This window comes from Cardiocondyla obscurior, linkage group LG04, assembly GCF_019399895.1.
Source record: "Cardiocondyla obscurior isolate alpha-2009 linkage group LG04, Cobs3.1, whole genome shotgun sequence".
In the NCBI taxonomy this organism is placed as follows: domain Eukaryota; kingdom Metazoa; phylum Arthropoda; class Insecta; order Hymenoptera; family Formicidae; genus Cardiocondyla; species Cardiocondyla obscurior.
This window is the reverse complement of record NC_091867.1, coordinates 4,114,245-4,134,521: the sequence shown is the minus strand read 5'-3', so window position 1 is coordinate 4,134,521 and position 20,277 is coordinate 4,114,245. Positions and strand designations below refer to the sequence as shown.

General features: G+C 43.6%; 1 long non-coding RNA gene across 1 annotated transcript in view; it reads left to right on the top strand.

Moving 5' to 3' along the window:
• Nucleotides 1–1,261: 1,261 nt before the first annotated feature.
• Nucleotides 1,262–20,277, top strand: part of LOC139102307 (uncharacterized) — a 45,980-nt gene continuing 26,964 nt past the window's right edge. Inside the window, exons 1-6 of the long non-coding RNA XR_011545679.1 lie at nt 1,262–1,581; nt 2,040–2,294; nt 2,643–2,886; nt 2,967–3,759; nt 3,906–4,179; nt 4,345–4,391. This is a non-coding gene — a long non-coding RNA (uncharacterized lncRNA). The remainder of the gene's footprint in view (nt 1,582–2,039; nt 2,295–2,642; nt 2,887–2,966; nt 3,760–3,905; nt 4,180–4,344; nt 4,392–20,277) is intronic.

The window sequence follows — 20,277 nt, the reverse complement described above, 5'->3', positions numbered from 1 at the left end:
AGAAAAATTTATGAGAGTTAGAAACGTAAGAGTCCCTCAGAGTCACGGACAAAACGTTTATATTTAATGCATACCTTTTATTAAACCGGACATCACAGAGCGCGCGCGTCATTTATATTTGCTTCTTTTACGTGAAAGATAACTATTTCGTTTTTAATAATCGGGAAAAGATTCACAAACTACGATAATAATCGAAGATGGTGAAGTATGCTCGAACGCGCTCACCGGCCGGTATACGTGTCTCGCACAAAATGTCACGGATCCCTCAACCAGAGATCGCGTCCCGTGTACGTCGAATGCATTGCCGATACATTTAACGAATAACACTTTCAGTCAACGCAATCTAACTTTTGTAACAAGTGTTCTCTACGTAAAAAATATCGATAAGTAACAACTCAGTGCAGAATACCTTTCGTTTCTTATTACTCGATAACTTTAATCCTCGGCGTTGTACCTCTGTCTTTCTGATTTCTGTGGCACATTTATTATTTCGTCTAATATTATCAAGTATTTCTCCCGGCTGATGTGATCTCGTTGCTATGGGCGAGTAACAGTTTTTGGCGGGTATTTACTAAGCGAACTTTCCGTGCTGCGTTCGTAAAGTGCAGGAAGAACAAACTCGTCGCCGTCGCCGTCCCCGCCGCCGCCACTGTCGCCGCCGGTTCGTCCGATGTCTTTGGAAACGTCGGTCTAATAACCGGAGAAATATTTGTAAGAATTAGGAACGCGAGTGTCCCTCAGGATCACGAGGAAGACGTTCATATTCAATGCGTACCTTTTCTTAGACCGCACATCACAGAGCACGAGCGTTATTTACTTACTTTGGCTTCTTTTACGTGAAAGACAATTATTTCGTATTTAATTATTTTCAGCAGCGAGCTACGACTGCAACCGTGGCTGGTTAACAACGAACAGTGAACTATACGATTACAGCTGTGGATGGTCGGACGTCCTCGGTCATGCTCGGACGTGCTCGGTCAGCGGCAGTAGTCGGCGTACTCGGCGGATTCCGCTGTCGGCGTACCAGTCTCGCGCCGTACGGACGACGGAGGACACAGATATAAAGAAACTTAATGCGCTCAATAGCGACATCGCTTAAGAAAAAACGTTCTTTGCTAAAGCGATTTGACCACTCTGGCCATCGTTCTCTACGCGGAAAGAGGTTGGCGTAGAATACTTTTTATTATTTACTACGCGACAATCGTGCTCCGCTTTATATGAAAAAACATTATTTTATATTTGATTATTTTCAGCGATGTACTACAAACTACACAACTACAGTGGCATAGCCGCGGATGATCGGGCGTGCTCGAGCTCGATTGAGTTTGTTCGGAGGTGCTTGGCGAGCGGCCGCGTACGTGTGAGAGAGTGCGAGGCAATGCCAGTAATATTAGGAAGTGTCTGGCACGACGTGACGTCATGGCGGACACGTCATCCGTGTCTAACGGTCGCGGAGTTAGAGTGGCGCAGTAAGCAGATGTGGACTCCGCGCCAAATAAATTTGCGATGTATTTGTCGAAGAATATTCTCGGCTACTATGATCTAGTCTCGTCATCGGGGTTCTCGACGCGAAGAATATCGGTGAGTGAAGATTTGACGCAGATCATTTGCCCTTTTGTATTACATAGCGACTTTAATCTTTCGCGCTGTGTTTCTAGAGTCATGTAGTCCGGCAATTATTTCGTTCGTTTAATACTATAAATTATTTTTCCCGGTGGATACGATTACACCGCCTTGAGTGAATTCTAGCTGTCGCGAATATTATCTAAGCTAACCTCTAGGAGTAACAAACGCGCCTTCGCCGCCGCGGCTGGTTCATTGTCCATGTTCTCGGAAGCGTCGATCAGATAATCGGGAGAAATTTTACAAAATTTAAGAACGCGAGTGTTGTTCAGGGTCGCGCAAAAGAGATTCATATTTTATTCATATTTAATACAGTGACATAATCCTGATTAAACCGGGCGTTACAGAGCGCGCGAGTGATTTACTTGTGCTTCTTTTACGTTGAAGAATATTATTTTATATTTAATCATTTTCAGCAGTGTACTAGAACGCCGTGGTAGAGTCATAAAGAGTCGGACGCTCTTGGTCGTGTTCCTGCGCGTTCGGCGGTTGGCAGTCGGAGCAGACGGCGTAAGCGTACGTACCTTGCTTGAGTCATCGGTCAAGGTGCGAAGGAAGCAGACACGGAGTTCCGTGCACAACGAATAATTTTGCACTGTATGTGACGAACAACGCTATCGGCCAACGAGATCTGGCGCCAAGGATCAGAGTTCTCTACCCGGAGAGTACCGGTAAGTGAAAACTTGGCGTAGAATACTTTTCGTTTCGTGTCGACGTTAATACTTCGCGCCGTGTCTCTTTATGTCCGCTTAGATAAAATTCAGAAGCAAACGCGTCCTCGCCGCCGCGGCCGGTTCGTCAACCATGTTCCCGGGAACGTCAAACAAATAATCGAGAGAAATATTGCAAAATTTAAGAACGCGAGTGTCGTTCAGAGTCGCGTTAAAGAGATTCATATTTTATTCATATTTAATACAGTGACATAACCCTGATTAAACCGGGCGTTACAGAGCGCGCGAGTGATTTAATTGTGCTTCTTTTACGTTAAAGAATATTATTTTATATTTAATCATTTTCAGCAGCGTACTCGAACGCTGTGGTAGAGCCATAAAGAGTCGGACGCTCTCGGTGCTGCTCATGCGCGTTCGGCTGTCGGCAGTCGGAGCAGCCGGCGTACGGGCTTCCTGCCGCACACGGACGAGGAACGCACACGAGGCAACAACGAACGTGCCCTTGCCACCGCAGCCAGTGTGTTGAATAGGTCAGACTTCTTATCGGAAGCTCCGGAGCGCCGTTCTAATGCTCGGAGGAAGATTTAAAAGGGTGAGTAACGCGAGTGTCGCCCAGCGTCTGCACAGGTTTTATTTGATATTGTATTCAATAGTTCTTTTATGTATTTACAGTTGTGACTTTCGTGCTTTCCACTGCATGCAGATGACATCGAGAGAGAAGGAAAAAAAGGACGAGGCCCAAAAAGAAGAGTTTGTGACGACAGAGTAACTGCATCGACAAAAGCAGTATCACCATCATTTTTTAATTATTATTAAATTAACATTTTTACCTACGCGAATAAAAGTATTTTCTTCATATCTCTATAAAGATCAGTGAAATGTAAAGGAGCTTATACTTTAAATATTATTTTGATTAACATGTGATATGCAATGCCGAATATTATTCACTTTTACAAAGTTATAACTCGGCATAGTATTTCACATGATATTTAAAATAATATTTCGAGTATTTCTTTACGCTTCATTGAACTTCATTGCTAAGGACTGTATACCAATATTGGCCTTAACCTTGGCCTTCGACTATGCGAGCTGGCCGAGGCTCGCGCGACGTTCCCTCACTATCTCCATCACGTCACTACACCCACTACCACATTCCTTATCAGTACGTCGCATCAAGTAGATTATACGCTGTACGGAAAAGTAATTCTATTTGATAAATAACGATATCGTGGCCGTGAAATAATTTTTACATTCAATGATTTTTACACGGATAGTATTTATTCAGTATCCTATTAAGGATAGCTTCTAACCAAAATTCCGTTTTGTTTCAAATGGAAGTCCGAAGGAAACTGGAATATCTAGTGTGTGGAAGGCCATCCTTGGACCACTTAGCCCTACGTCTCAACACCCTGAGAGGAGGAGCAGGCCTCGGAAAGGCATCTTACTTCGTCGGAGCAACCGTAGGGTAAAGATCTCTTTTTCAGTCACAGATAACTTTATTGTATAATATTTAATAGAAAAAGTAAATTGATTTTAACACGTAAGTTTTGTTTTAACAGTGAAGATTATTTATTTAAATATCTACAATTTAATTTTTTTTTTGTGTTACAGATCATTATTTTCCGGAAGTATTCGCCGCCGACAGAAATAAATAAACGAATCGCCGGCGGTTCGTCGGCCGTGTCGCGATTATCGTTAAAGTATCGGGCGTTTGTTGAATAATCTTTAAACCGGGAGTGTCGAACACTATCGCGCGAATGTAGTTTATCCGTATACGGTTTCGCGAGTGTCCTGTGTTGACAGGAAGGAAGATCCGATATCTAAGACTGACTGAGAGGAGGAGGAGGCCCAGGAAGGGCTCCTGCATCAGCGGAGCAACCCAATGGTAAGAATTATTTTTTATTTGCATAAAATTTCTTAGAAATTATATTAAAATAATTTGACTTTGGTTTTGTGTAATTAAAAAACTTATTAAAGACGCCTAATTTTTTTAACACAATAGAAATAATTCTGATCTCTCTATAATTTGATTTTTATATTTTTGTTGCAGAATTATTGTTGCTGTAACAACAACTCCGCTGTTGTTCATGCCGACTGGTAAGTCGTTTTATTTTTTACAATGCATGTCAACATATTAGAAAAAAGTATTAGGCGTGCAAAATAACGACAATTAAAGATTAGCAAATAACCAAATATATACCGATATATTTATAACAAATCAAAAATAATTCAAATAATTAAAGTAAATTAAATAATAAAATTCGAGTTTACCTTTACTTTCGCGGCACGAAAATCAGCATCGCAAAAAAGATGCGTCAATGGAAAAATGGTTCGGCTAAAATGTAAAATCCGAGTTACATTAAGAGAAACGTTTGAGACGGCAGAAAACCTTAGAGCATCTTTACGACAGGCGCTAGCTCGTTCGCTTGTTCGCTCCAATAACGTAATACATCACGCGCGTACCGGCAGACAATACAAGGGGATTACTTCACAATGGTCGATGATTTACCTCTGTTCTCATTACCCTGCTTTTGTCGCGGGGCCGCCCCGATTGGCGCCGTTGTCATTAGAAAAGTAACGGAGGCGCGTTCGCCCTCCGGCTCCAGGGCCGCTCTCATATTATCCGAGGCGCGTGGCGGCGAGGTAGGAGGAGAAGGCACGAAATTAGAAAGAATCGTGCTCACAGCAGAAACTGTGGAAACTACATTATCGCGACACCTTTTTTTTCCCGTCGGACTGCCTATCTAGTCTCGTCATTCAGACTAAAGAGGGACGAGGAGCCGTCTTTGAACGTGCCCTTTGATTTCGCGGAGAATCGCAACGTGATATATTTTAGTACTTGCACGGCCACGCATAAAGAGATACGGATATCGGGAGGGAAAAATTCAAAAAAAAAAAATTAAAAATAACAGTAGTAAATCCTAATATATTTTTGAAGTATAAGTTATCTACGTGGATCTCAATTTCTATTATTACCGACGATGATGATCCATCGCGCGCTTTCTTTTAGAGCACATAACTGGTTTTGCCCCTTTTAGCGAGATTCACGCCGGATAAGGTCGTCGGCTACGTACGTATTTGTCGGAACACCTGCTCGCGCTCGTCGGGGTCAACGTATCATCGGGTTAGCGCCGCGATTGAACTTTTCACCGATCGTCCAATCGCCACGAGCGCATATCTCTTCCGTAATAATTGGCTGAGCTGGCGCGACGCGGTGGTCACGTATCCGCGCTCCGAATGAGCTTCTCGCGTTCGCGCGTCGGTGATGTGTCCTACGATTAAGCGGCCATCGGCCATGATTATCTCGAATGATTTATGTCGGCGGGTCGCGCTAGAGTCCGCCAGATATATCCGCGGCCGGAATACTATTGCCGGCAACCGAATTGCCGGCGGCAGGCTGCCACGTGTGCGCTGCCGCGGCGCAACCCCGCGGTGACCCTGGCGGTCAGTACAGCATCTCTTCTCCTTCGACGATGACCCCATCGCGCGAGGAACGTGTTGAACAAGTTATGCCAGTCCGGGATTCGCTGCTTGAAGCCGTGCCTATCGTACACGGCTCTCGTGCCAGCTTCGCGCCGATCTTCGATATACCGATGCTACGGTGTCTACGTTGCATATGCCAGCGCGATTCTTCCTGCGATCTTTCCTTGCGCCTTGACCGAGAAGGCCACCATGAGATCGACCGTGAAAGATCTGTCGGCCGTACACGCGGAAATTGATTTCTCTCTGGTAGCTGCCGACGTCCCACCGATAAACGTGGTCAAATATCCGGATTCGCGAGAGCCCCGTGCCCGTGCGAACGTGAAGCTTTTTTCGCGACAGCCTATCGAATACCGCGTTATCGGAAACAGCTCCCGTTTTTATTTGAGATGCATCCAATCGAATATAAATATCCGCCGATTTTCAGCGGAGATTGCGACGGAGCAAATTACGCGCGTTTCGCAATTCGTCGCGTCTTGCATTTATAGGAATTTCTACTTTAATTTATCACTTTCTCGATATAATCCATATAAATATGGTCATGGAAAAAGTAGTCTCGCCATGATATTTAACGCTTAATAGCAACTTGATACTTTATTAATGGATATCAATCTGTACGATAAAAAAATTTAATTCTTTTTATAAAACATAACTCTCATACAAATTTAAAGCAAATTTTTTGCAATTCTTCATAACGAACGAAATATTATATTTCATAAAAAGAAAGATTATAATGTTTATTGTCTTAAATTGAAAGAAGTTGTAGGTGCGTATATAGATTTTTCGCAGATAACGTTAATGTACACGGTGTTTTGTCTCGCTTGAATTCTCGGGCTTTTAAAGGACGGTGCTCGCGCTAACGTTATAAATCATAATCGGTACGTGTGCGCACTCTCGTGCACACGCGGATACGCACGCATCATCCACGGATACACCTCTAAGTGCACGCACGTTGCGCATCGCGAAGATAATGGTTTGCGTTGCGGGTTAAGCAATGGTGAGGCGAACGAGGTCAACGGACGACCCTCGCCGTCACCGTGTACAGGGTGAGCGTAAGTCCCCCTCTCGCCCCTTATATCCCTCGCGTTCATCTTTCTCCCCGTGTTATATGCGTTCCTTCGCAAATGCGTGCGTGATGCTTTTCCTGTACGTCGATCGTGTAGCAGTCCTTTGCCGCTCCTTGTCCCTCACCCTGAGTCGCGCTCCTTCCGTTACGTTCTAGTCGCCGATACTCGCTGAGGTGCAACGATCTTCTTGTCTCTCTCGTACGACTTTGGATTCGAATACAGCGCAAGTCCGCCACCCCTCATTCCCGCCACTCATATTTCGTCTTCCACCGTATCTTCCTCCTCTTCACCCCCTCGCCCTTCTCTCCGGTGTCGTACACCCCGGGCCCCTTCCAGTCTCTATGCATATTTCATAGCACTACTTGCGCTGCACTTCCACCCTCGCGTACTCCGGCTGCCTTCGTGCCGCTTCCTGCGGCTCTACCGCGGTCGAGGGTCAATGAGCTTACCTGCTAGGAGAAGCGGTTACTCGTAGAAATCACTTTCGACGATGCAGCGGTACTAGAGATCGTGAGCGATTTGTTCGTGACAGATGCTCGCTCAAGTTAGCCGCATGAATTAATAAGTGTCAACGTATGCTAAAGGCATCGGATCGATATTTCCCGTGGTACGTGGTATCAGAATCGAGAATTCGGAGATTGCTTCAGCCGCGGAGCGAATATACAGCTTTTGCGTAGGCCCGAAATGTCCTCTCCGCGTCCGAGGGTAACGCGGCAAGTGAAACAATTAAGATTAATGCATCATATGTTGACGTGGGCGACTTTAAAATAAATACGGTTGTCATATGGCGATTAGTGGGGTGTTCGCGACGGTTCCACTTGCCGGACGATGATCGATGGCGGCCATAAATAATGCAACACCCCTCGGAGCAATCCTGAGCTCCCAGGACACCCTTCGAACAGGAGAATTCTCGTATCTCTCTCTATCTTGCGCCGTGGCTTCGTCGACCCTCTACCATTCCGGACCACCCCAATGCCATTTCCGATATACCACGCGCCGCGGCATTCATCGCTCCGTATCGGCGGCCACCCTCGCGACCCTTAAAGCCATTTAATTTGGATCCGGGTTATTAATTATTAATTAGCGCCAGTCCTATTATATCTCTCTATCGCGGTGCAATGCCTTCCCCGGGAGTGTAATGACATTATGCCATTAAATTGTCGAGGCTCGTTAGTGTCTACAAGTGTAGTACCCCGTGTTTTCAATACGCGAGCACAGATTCTCGCGCACATTTCGCTTTCTCCGTTACGACATAATCTTAATTGCGCGTGAATTTCGCTAATCTTAATTTCATGCGTCAAGCCCAATAATAATCTATCTGCGTCACCATGCAGAATGATTCTCGACTGCGAAATGTCGCAAAAGTATTTAATGGTATGCACCATATCATTAAAAATAATTAAGATAAAACTTAATTTAATAGATTATCCGACAGATTTGCGATTGACATTATTAAGCCGGCAGGGATTAAATTTACGAGCGGCGATCGCGCATCTGCGTAAAGTGAAACGGTCAAAGAGCGTTTAGAGCAGTGTCATCTTGCATGAACGATACCGGAAGCCCGCCGAGCTTCATTCGTAATGGCGTATAATAAAATAAAACGACGCGTCGGATCTGCGACGGCGAAGGGATTTTGTTATCGTTAGCCCCGTGCGGTGAGAGATCGCGGTGGAGCATTAGAAAGCGTAAAAAAGGCCGGTCTATCGCGAAGCTACGGCAGTCACGACCTTTCGCACGCACGTTCTATCCGTCGACTATAATGGGCGCTCGTCCTTCTCCGGAGCGCGCGCGGGTACGCGCGAGATCGATTGTTCGTTCCCCGAGGTTCAAGTCCCAAGATAAAGTCGAGGTCGTTCAACCCATTACATACGATCGACGGGCACGATAAATCCTTGCCAGGACTTGCGCGGACGCGGGCTGGCGAATCAACCATCCACAATCGATAGGAGAAAGTCCGGATGACAGGTATCGAGGAGACAATGACACGTAGACGGATCCATCCGCCCGTTTGCAGTCATCGGCGCGCATCGCAACCAACATCGTGTATATCTTTGTTAGAAAATAGCGCAACGACTTCACGCGTAATTAATGATCGGTAAACGTTATTGCATTTGCGTTCGCACGGCACATATTCCGCTTAAGTGCAAGACCCTTTTTTAATTTCTTTATTTTAAACACACGATGCGCATTTTATCGTCAGGCTGACAAAAAATCAGGTGGTACCTCATAGGTACGGGAAAATACAATATAACGTAATACAGTTATCCGCTTTGAAGGGTCCGGGGGGAGAAAAAAAAAGAACAGATCGTAAGTAAGTAAAATTTGTAGGCTTCCTCTCCGATCTCAATGGGAGGAGGGAAACAGATCTATTTTACTTTTCCCTTCATCGTAGCGCGGTCGGCGTTTCTCCAACACTAGGATAAGGAACACACATTCATGCACAGCATTGTGGCTTCGGAATGCCGCGAAGGGTGAGCTTTCCGCTTGTTGCCATTGAGAGGTATTCGAAGCCCTTCTTGACAAATCGGCGCTTGTCGGGAAACTCTATTCTTTAGACCGGAATATGCACGTTGAGATTTATAGCGTTCCCGTTTGCCGAATATCTCCGACATAAACAACGCCAATAATCGAAATTTATGCCTACAAGAATGCTTCCGCAGGAAACGGTTCCTACACGTAGTGTCACGCGAGAGAACTTGCATTAAAAATATTTTATTTTACAGATTAATTTCCGATTAATTTATAGTACCACATTTATTCTTTTATAAAATTAAAAAGCAAAGCAAAAAAAGATTTTATTATTATAATTTACGCGTAATTTAAATTAAGATTTGGAAAGCGCAAATGTACGCAAATTGAGTAGAGATCTGTAAAATGACATATTGGTAATATGTTGAACGAAACAAAAAAAAAAACAAAAAAAAACAAAAAAAAAGATAGTTTCGTATTATTAGGCGATATAGAACAATGAAATGAGAAACTATTTCCGACGTCCTTATTTAGATAGGGGACGCGTTCGGGATGGCAAGGAAATGCCAAAGAAACGGCGTTTCGTACTTAAGTTATTGCCTCGGGCCGCGGTGCATATAAATCCACGCTTATTGTTTTCCACATCAGGAGAAAATATATGTGCGTTTATATACCTATCTGCTGCACACGTATGCACACGTATACGCAGCAGCGGGACTATTCACCCTGACGACGACAACGAGCGACGAGGAAGAAGCGCCTAGTGGAAGGTCGCGCCTTTATGCGCTTCCACTTTGTGCTGTCTGGCCGCGAATGGGAAACGAAGGAATCGGCGGAATGAGATCCTTGGATACGGAGAGCCAACGCCGGACGTGGCCAAGCAAAATATGGCGCCGCGGGATAATCCAGACGAGCGCAAAAAGAACTCGAGAGCCTGCGCAATGTATCTGCATTACTCCGCGGTGCTTGCCAAGTCATGCTAAAATAAGCGTTTTCGTGCGTGCAAAGCCCCATTAGAATTAAGAAAATTTTAACACGGCGAAGATCGGTATATTTGTTCATTTTCCATTTACATTTTGCATTTTTAAATAACTACTTCATCTATTCACACTTGTCATTAAAAATTAAAATTATTAAAAACGAAAATAATCAGTTAATATAATTTTATTTTTAATTTAATACATAATAAAATAGAAAAGTAAAGGTACAAGTAGAAGCAAACAATTATATTTTAATTAAAAATTTTTATTAAAAAAAAAAATTAATGCGATAATAAATTATATAATTACATTGATAAGAAGATGAACAAATGCGGAATGACGTGAATTCCTCCTTCTCGTATTTATCTTATTAATCGTGTACACCCACGCGTTGACTACACATGCAACATGCGGTAGAGCATGATTGGAGGCGCGTGTAGTCCTCAGCGCACCTAATCGTCCGTAGATATACGTTAATTGCCTACGTGTGTCATGCGAGGCGTGATTTACCGATTTATCGAATCGGCGCGATGGCGTGAGTCAGGTGTGAAAAAAAAAACCCTCCCGAGAAACGCTGTTAGAACGACACGTAAAGTCACGAACGCATTCTATAATCGGCTATCAGAGCGAAATAATTATGAAATTTGCGACCTACTCGTTTCCTTGACGTTATATAGACAACTAGTCCGGATTTTTTTTACGACGGAAAAAAAAATCTCGAGAGACCATTTATCATTACTTTGATAATACTGTTATGAAGAATTGCTCGATAATTATACAGTATATTGCATTATTATCAAAACAAATCAAAAGCAAAATGAAATAGTTTTTACGTGGTATAGGAGTGCGAGATAATTATACGTCATTCGATACAATTCTTGCAAATTACGTATATAATGTTTTAAATTAAGACAGAATAAATTATCGTCTAATTACATTAATTACTATCCGCGCAAAACGGCAAGATGCACGCGAGCCGGACGCAAGAACATAACCCGCATTGCTTTTATCAAATTATCCGAAGTTATTAAACTTTCGAGGACATTCGGGCGCTCTCGAAGGGACTCGCTACCGAGCTGGCGATCAATTAATTCGCCAAGTTATCATTTACATGAATCACGTTCTATAAACTAAAATATCTCCAGCTTATGCAAGATTCATTATTGGACTTGACGCAAGATAATCGCGACTGAAAATAATCATTTGAAATAATAATGCTACTGCGTCCGACTACACGCGGCTTAGTGACTCAATTGTAAGGAAAAAAATTGAATATAATTAGCGGACGACATGTTAATGAATTAAGAATCGCATATTAGATATGTGCCATCTTGACCTTGCCCGCGGCTCACATTCCAAAAGTATCGAACGCGCAAATTAAATTGCAGTCCCTAGCAAGGTATTGCGCATCGCCTCGTGGCATTTAGACACGTTCGTTCTCCTAGAACGCGCTTCTCGCGTACTTTTTTTTTTCTCCTCTTTGCGGTAGTTGAACGCACATGGACCTGTCGCCGCGCGCGGAGAACCCGGCGCGTTTCACGCTTAATTACGTTCCAGTAATTCCCGGATCGTCCGGTTTACTGGTAGCCCGTTCGCGGACGGATCATAATTTATGATATTAAATATAGAGGCGCGCATAAACGAACGGACGCTCGCTCGCTCGCATGCAAGTGAGCAGAGGCGCAGCAGTGAATGGCAGTCGGTAGTCGATCGGGAGATTTATTCCTCAGTGTTGGCTTTCTCGTCATGGTGGTCTTGGTTTCGCGCATGGTTTTACGGTCGTTTCTGATACGGACGACCACGCGAATTTAATCGGCGAACGTGCAATTCACGTGTCGTGTTCGATAGCACGCCCTCGCGGAGAAATGTATATGTATATCAGCCACAATTATTGCGCCACATCAGATTTGCATTGATACGACTTTATGGAGCACGATATCTTGTTCGTTACGACTGAGGCATATCTTTTAACTGTATTTCTGTATTTTATATATTTTTTAACCGTATCTTATTATTATCGCTACCTCTATTAGCGTTATCATTTCCCTGACATGTAGAGAATAGTTTGAGATTAATCAACGAGAACGGAAAGAAATATAAAAGTACGTTTCGAGACGTAGCTGTATTTGAAATTGACGCGTTAATATATACATGTGGAGCGTACGCGTCGTCCGTGTCAGAATGTGTTCGTAGGGGATATGGAACGTTAAATCTTTTACGTAGGACGCGTACGAGATATCCAGGCTCCGCGCCGGGTCGAGGATGTCGAAGGGACGGCGTGTAGGGTGTGCGTAATGCGCTTCTGAAGGCTTCGAGTTGTTCACGTGGGCCGCTCGCGATATCGAGAGACAATCCTGAATGCACGCGATTCCATTTACTATCCGGATAACCGAGCTAGCTACTGATTTGGCACGTGTATCCTAATAAGGAGTCACAAAGGACATCGACGAGTGAAACAGCACGCTTCCAACTGAACGTAACGCTATTTATTTGCAAAGTACGAGTTTAAAGCAAGTGCAACCGATATTCCAGCATTTTGCTGCCGAGCGGGGGAATGGGGGAAGGGTAATACAATTTATTCCGAGTTAACGAGATGCGATGCAAAGGCATTTTCAGAAACGGCAAACTGTGCGCGTGTCAGTCTCCCAAACGTTATCCCGGATTCTCGTATCGAGAGTAATTAAAGTAAAGACCGGCTATATTGGACGGAATTTAATAAAACGCGCAGCGACACGGTAGGTTTTTGCCGCCACGTCCACGGTAACTTTGCAGGAATTTCGAATAGCATACATATTAGCTGTAAATGCATTTCCCTCGCGATGGAGCTGGACTAAAGTCGTAATGTCGACTTTATTTCCACTGCGCGCTCTCGAGAGAGTGGATCGTCCTCTGGTTCACTTTGAGATGAACATTTCGTATGGTAAGCTCCGCGAATACCGCAAACTGACGGACTGCGTCTTAATGCGGCTTATTAGAGTAGGTACTCCGCGAAACGCTGTGCGTACGAGCAACGTAAAATACTCGTTTGGCCGTGCTACACACACGCTTAATGTATGCACACGTACTCAAGACGATCCGTGCACAATTCAACGAGATGGCGGGTTGCTTGATTGCCTTATCTGCCTAATGAAACGCCTCGCTAACTAGCTCCGTCGCAGCGCATATGTTTTATACAGATATTGTTATGGCTCTTTTTGCAATGACATTTTAATTTCACCTCGCTAGGATTTACATGATTCTCGTGACGATAAAAGGGACATATGCTATCCGGCGTATTTTTAAAATTATTTTCTTTTTTGTGAAACATTTTTATTTTTACATCGTTAAACTTGTAATTTTAATAATCGAATAATTTCTGCAAGCAATGACAGACATGTCGTTTTGTAGTCTACAGTTTTTCACGCAAATGTGCTAGGTTTTTAGATTATATCATGTTGTGAAACGTTCTCCGGTAGAATTTATTTCCCGCATAGATAGATTTTTAAAAAATAATAAAAATAGGTAGATAAATTGTACACTAATGTCGAGCGACTTGCAAAAAATCTCAATGCGGTAATCGATAATCTATTCAAGCAGACGATCGTAAGATTACAGTTTGAGCTTACGCGTTTGGTGTGGCTTAACCGTGCGATTTGACGAGCATAACGTGCCGCCGTGCCTAATAACGTCTTCAGGCGCGTAACAGCTTCGTGCGAAGCTATTCGACTTGGCCGACCACTGAGCTTAAAGGGAACAAGCCGCGAGCTAAGGGAACGTGCAAATATAAATCACGCGCCTACGACTGGCAGCCGTAATTTTCTTCAATTTCCACGCGATCGTCTTCCGCAACGTGATGTTCTCGTTGTAATGGAGCCATCCTGTTTCCCGTATCATTTCTTTTTGTCCTATCTTTAATTCTGAAGGCTTGAAAATCTCGTGGATTCTAAGCAAAATCTTATAGATCCCAGTATCATTTTACTGCTAAAATATAATAACATTATTTAAAAAAAAATTAAAATAAAGATTTTATTTCTGGATTTTTTGCGAAAATTTTAAGTGTAAATAGAGTCCGTCTTACTTCTCTCCGTTGACATTTTATTTCGCGCGAAACAGAACAAGATGCGACAACTTCGCGTACACGTAGTCGAGCAGTTCTCGCAAACGACGTGAAGATCATAAATGATTGAGCGAGCGGTGTCACGGTGTATCGTAAAACGCTCGATGTTGTTGCGCGTCGGTACCGACCATAGGGACGTAGTACCATAAAAAGACTATCCTGTAACCCAGCGTTAATGTGATGTAGGTGAGAGGTTAAATACGTTTCTGCTTCATAGTTTGCCAGTGACTTCGCTGGGCGCCTTTGTCCTGCGTCCTGCCATTTTCCTTCGGCTCGGCCAGGTGATAGAAACTTAACGAGCTCTAGCTTTATTCATCTTTCTTCCTTTTCTTCGCCGCGTATTTCTCTCATGTACCAGCCCCGAGACCCTCCTTAATCAGCTGTTAGTCATTAATTTCCGGTTAGTAGCGATCGCCCTTGCGTCTTATCGACTATCTAGTTAGACAGATAATCATCTGAAAAATTGTTTCAAGTTTTCTTTTTGTCAGCAGTTTTTATCAATTCCTTTCAAACGAAGGAGTCGTAGCACTGTTGTAACTAATTTTAATTTCTTTTTAATATTATTTTTTCATTAAGAAATTCTTCTTGAAAATTACCTTCTCTCGCGGCTATGTTTACATGCGCCTCTAATGTTTATACACGCGGACAATAATACACGTATGGGAGTCGAGGTGTAGAAGCAGCCTGCTTCTGTTCGGAGGCAATCGGTGTGCTTTCTTAACATAAACCCGCTGCATCATTACTGGTGGCCGACTGGCGTGCCCGCCGGCGCTCTTTGTGCCGAGTGTAATTTTATTGCTATCGGCGTGCGTTCGCCGTTACAAGTCGAGTCGAGTTGAGTCAAATCGCTAGTGAAATCGGCCGAGACGATTTCTGCAACCCTCGTTACGCCCAAGCACTCGAACGCCATAATATAATTTATATTTTGAGCAATAATAAAAAAAAAAGAAAAACATTTGAAGATACTTTTGTAGCAAATAGATAAATAGTAGATAAAATCAGTACCGTTAAATTGCATAATATCAATTAATTTTGTTCAATTGTTCGAATAATTTGTTTCTATCACAAAAATTATAATAGCGAAAATAAGCGAAAATAAGGAAAGAAAAAAATGTGAAGGAATAAAAAAAAAAAGGATCTTTTTATCAGCATCGTACAGAGGAGCGTGCCGAAGCTTTCGGTTATTGAAATCAGAAGGGTAGTTTGTGGACAGGTGGTGGTCGGATAGGCGAGTGGGTGGTAGCGTGGTTCGGCGGCTGGTTAGCTGGTTGGTTGGTTGGAGCGAACGAGCGAACGCAGCCCCTTGTGCAAGTTCCCTTTACCTTGATGACAAAGAACCGAACCTCACTCAATGGAACGGACGAATGGTTATGGAAACAGCATTTAATTTGCATAGAAGGAGCCTCTTTGTCGACTCGCTGAAAGTCGGAGTGCTCCTCGTTCGCTCGGGCCCTCCTGCCTGCCTCCCTCTCTCGCGCTCTATTTCGCATCCCTCCGCTTCGCGATGAAAAGGGCATTGTCCTTTATCTATCATCTACCCGATCGTATATTTTATTCAGATTACGCGTCGCCCGCGCCCAAAACAGTGAATCTCTTTATAATTGCCCATCGCCGCCCATTGTGACGGAAAATCAGGAACCGACGACAATGCTTACGTAAGGCGGATTCGAGCGGGCGGGCGGTACTCTAATTAAGAACGCGCGTGTATAAGTAGATACGGGAAGACCAACCGCGATCTCGAGGGTACTTTTCGCTCTATCGAAGTCGAAGGACTTCCAGAACGGTATGTGGTTTCTTTTACTGTGATCATGAACCGAGGAAGAAAAATCGTATAATGTCTGCATCATCAAATAAAATGGGTAGGAGAAATAAAAAGACGAGGAACTCTTGGGAGTGTGGAGACTTTGAGTGCTAATTAATGAGACTGGTCATGGAATGGTCGACGGGTAAAAAAAAAAAAACGAAAAAAAAAACAATATGCACATGCAATTAACGAGATCACTCTCATTAGATTTCTTATGCTATACAATATTGCAAATCGATATTACCGTGACAAATATGCGTGCACAATCCATCTACGTGTGGGAGTAAAGTGAGCGGAAGGTAATCTCAGTGAACTCAGGCGTGAAAGGCTGTTTTATTCGAGTTTAGTAACAGGAGCGTCTCTGAGCACGGCGATAAAGAAATTTTGTAAGATTTTACTTTGCTTTTTTTTCGCATAGAGCATACGTTTTTTTTAATGATATAATAAAATTTAATAAAATAAATTAAGAAATACGGATTTGCTTGGCATAAAAATTGTATGCAGAAAATTGAAAGAAGTTCGAGCTCGTAATAAAAAGACGCGAGCAATTTTGCCGTTATTTTTACATTAGTTAATCAAAATTTCCTCGTTTTATGATCAGTCGCAGAAAATGAGCACGCCAAGAGACATTTTTCCCAAGTAGGGAGAATTGGGAACGAGTGAAAGAAAATATCGCGATATTCCATAGAGAGAATCGACGATTGTTTGCACAGGGTAATCAGGCGACATCAAACGAGCCGATCATCAAGTAGAATTGTTTACGTAGCTACGGCTCCCGCGGGGGATGCACGGGGACAGTCTGGGTGGGCTCGGCACCCCCCATCTTTGTCGCAACAATAATGTTAATTTATCTCCCTACTTTCTCTCTTTTTCTCTCTCTTTCTCTTTCTCTCTTTCGTCGGCGTCAACCTCGGTTCCCGTCTCCACCGTCGGCGACAATTTGCCGGGCACACAAAAAGAGTTGACAACTTGAAAGGGAAATCGAGCCTATTGACAGAGGAAGGGCACGCGGACGGCCAACGCGCGCCTCCTCCTGTTCCGTCGAGCATAATACGTCCCGTTAGTTGAGGAGAGCCCCTCGATACCGTTTTCGTTCGGTCGGTGGAGCACAACATTATCACATGGACCTACGGCCTCCTGACCCTCGTCCTTCATCCTTACATCTCACTCCCTCGTACATCGTTGCTGTTTCCCCCCTTCCCCCACTGTTCTCGTCTCGCTCGCCTGTTTGTCCCTCTCTTAATTCCAGGATGCTTTTGGGATTTGCTCATTGGAAACATAAATCGTATGCACGAGGAACGACAATCTCGAGTAAACAAGCCATTAAAAGGACCGTCATTTTTCTTAATCATTGGGCTTTTACCTTTGCAATGCTTTATTTATCTACCATACGAATGCGTTTTCTGCGAATTTATAAACTGTTTTTTAATTCGCTCTTAAATTTTCTTTTGATCATCCGGCCTGATTTCTTGTTTCTCTTTAGACAAATTTCGTTCATTAACGCCACTTCGTTTTATTTTCTTTGTTATTCTGTTTTTCTCGGTCGATATACTTTCGTTCCCTTTCCCCGTTTCTTGTACCACGTCGCTAGGTGAATTATATGGATCGGCTTGCGTGTGAATGATGATATCAACAGGCTATATCTAAAGCCCTGATCAATCACGATCCGCTTTGTTCCATCGTGCTTTCTAATCCGCTTTTGTACCTTCGTTTTACCACCGCGCTATGATCCTACGTTCATTATTCGGCATTTGCTTCTCCTCTCGTTATCGCCAAAGTGTTACCTCCTGCCACTTTTACCCATTATAAAAGATTACGTTTAAAAACTTTGCTCTTTCAATACGTCATTTAGTGTATTGTGTCTCTTTTTCATTCAAGCGTTAATTAATACGAAAATGCTTGCATTCTTAGATTTAATAAGTTAAAAATAATTAAAATCAATAGCAAATTAAGTGTAAAATCGGAAATTTGTTTATTTCGTAATTTCAGCGTTGTTACAAAAAGTTAAAAAAAATATTGTAACGCGAGAAAAAAAGTTGTCTTGTATACTATTCACATACATGACGAGGTACGTGAAATGAGAAACTCAACTTCGTGGTGTGACCCCCAAATAGAAGGATTATCCAATTAAATCTGGTAGAGAAGCTGTGAATTACGCGGTTGAACAACTTACTGATTTTCATGGTTGCCTTCGCCACCGTTCGCCGATCGTTGTCGTTTGTGAGGATGTTTGTATTCCGTTTTCCGTTTGAGGACGAAAACTACGAAGCTAACTACGACTGATTCGGCGGCGCCGTGCGATGCCGCGCCGCATGTCCGTAAAGCCCGAGACACAGCAGGCGGAAGTAGAAAGAGAGAAAAGGACCGCGGGACAGAGGGAAGGGGATGGAAAAGGGGGTTCGTCGTTCGGTAACTCTGGAACAGAGTTAGTTGATGAGTCTGTGGGTGGTTACCGTCGTTTGTCGAGGAGAAGAGCGACGAGCAACACGGAACAAGAGGGAGGTTGAGAGGAGAAACGGGAAACGACGGAAAAGGAAAAGGAGGAGAGTCAGGCGGATAGAAGAACGGGACAGAGACGAAAGCGAAAGAGAGAGGGAGAGAGAGGGAGAATACTTTTCCCGCGTCTATATAGATATTTTCATGGGCGTTCACCGCTTCTCAAACCAGTGCCCGGGCCACCCTTCCTAGCTCCTTCAAGCGCTCCCTTAGCGAGTTACCTCTTCGTTACCGTCTCTTTAGTATCACATGAACCAATAAACATCTTCTTTGATGTACGGCGCATTAATTAGTAAACGACAAAATTGTATTTAAACAATGCCGGAAGACTCCGCGCAAGAGAACGCCGGAAAAGAGGGAGAGAGTGTAGGAGTTACAGGGAGAAGGCGGGCGGATCGGTAAAGTAAGCGTACAAACAAACGGCGGATGCTTCGTCGTTACCGAGGTCGTTTGGCACGATGATTCGCAGTACCAGCCCGTTCCATGAGAGGTTGCCGGTAGGGCGGGAGGGGTAGAGTGTCGGGGATGGTCGACGGGAGAAGGTACTGATAGATCTTGTTAATTCATGAGCCCGCCTCTCGCCGTGCCTGAATAATTGTTGAGCATAATGTTGCTCCCTCCCGTTGATATTCAAATTAAAGGCTTCGCTTTCTGGGACGGGAGTAATTAGCGGCTTATACCTCGCAGCGAGGTTGCGCGCCAGATTGACCTATTTGACACTGCGATTCTCGGTCTACATCAACGATCCGCGGGATGCTCTAGCGTGGAGAAATTAATAATCAGGGAGTAATCGTCTTTTCCACATAATATTATATCGGTAGATATTATTAATTGGAGATCGCTAAAACATAACACGGGCATAATCTTGCTTCGAGGTATTACATTCGGGACGTAATTTCGGGAGTTTGTATGATGGCGTATTCGCGGAGTGCGGCGAATATCTGAATGGTGGAATAATAACGGAAGATTGCTGATTCGTCAAAGGGTGTGTTCTGCGTGAGGACTCATTTATAAATAGCCGCGCCAGCCCACCCCAGTGTGCAGAGAGACCAACCTGATTGCGAACATCCCACGTCTATTTGTATAGCTTAACCGAAGCGAATCGCAGGCCGAATATCCCTTTAAAGGATTACATCTGTACGGCGCTTAGTAACGGACGCATCCGATTCATTTGTATCTGTCAGAGGATAAGGGGGACTGTTTAAATCAATCAAACGCGCGTATGGTTTCGCGGTTGTATATCCGCAGGTATTAATCGGTGTTGCGCATGCGGAGTACTTTTTTTTTAATAATTTACAGTAAATACGTTGGCATCCAATCGAAGATTAATTATACGTTTGTGTGGCTAAATGTTAGCGAGAATTGCGATCACCCCGAGCTCTTTTTAATTACATTTTCTTTTTACCGAGGCAAATCTTACGTCTGAAGGCTAATAATATATAAAATTAGCATTAAAGAGAACAACGGTGTTAATTTTTTTTAAAGAACGCCACCGCGGCGAGAACGGAAAAAAATTCGGAATGTCTTAGATCGAGGACGAAATTACATAAAGTTCCAACATATTCGTACATTTTGATATATGCAGACGACG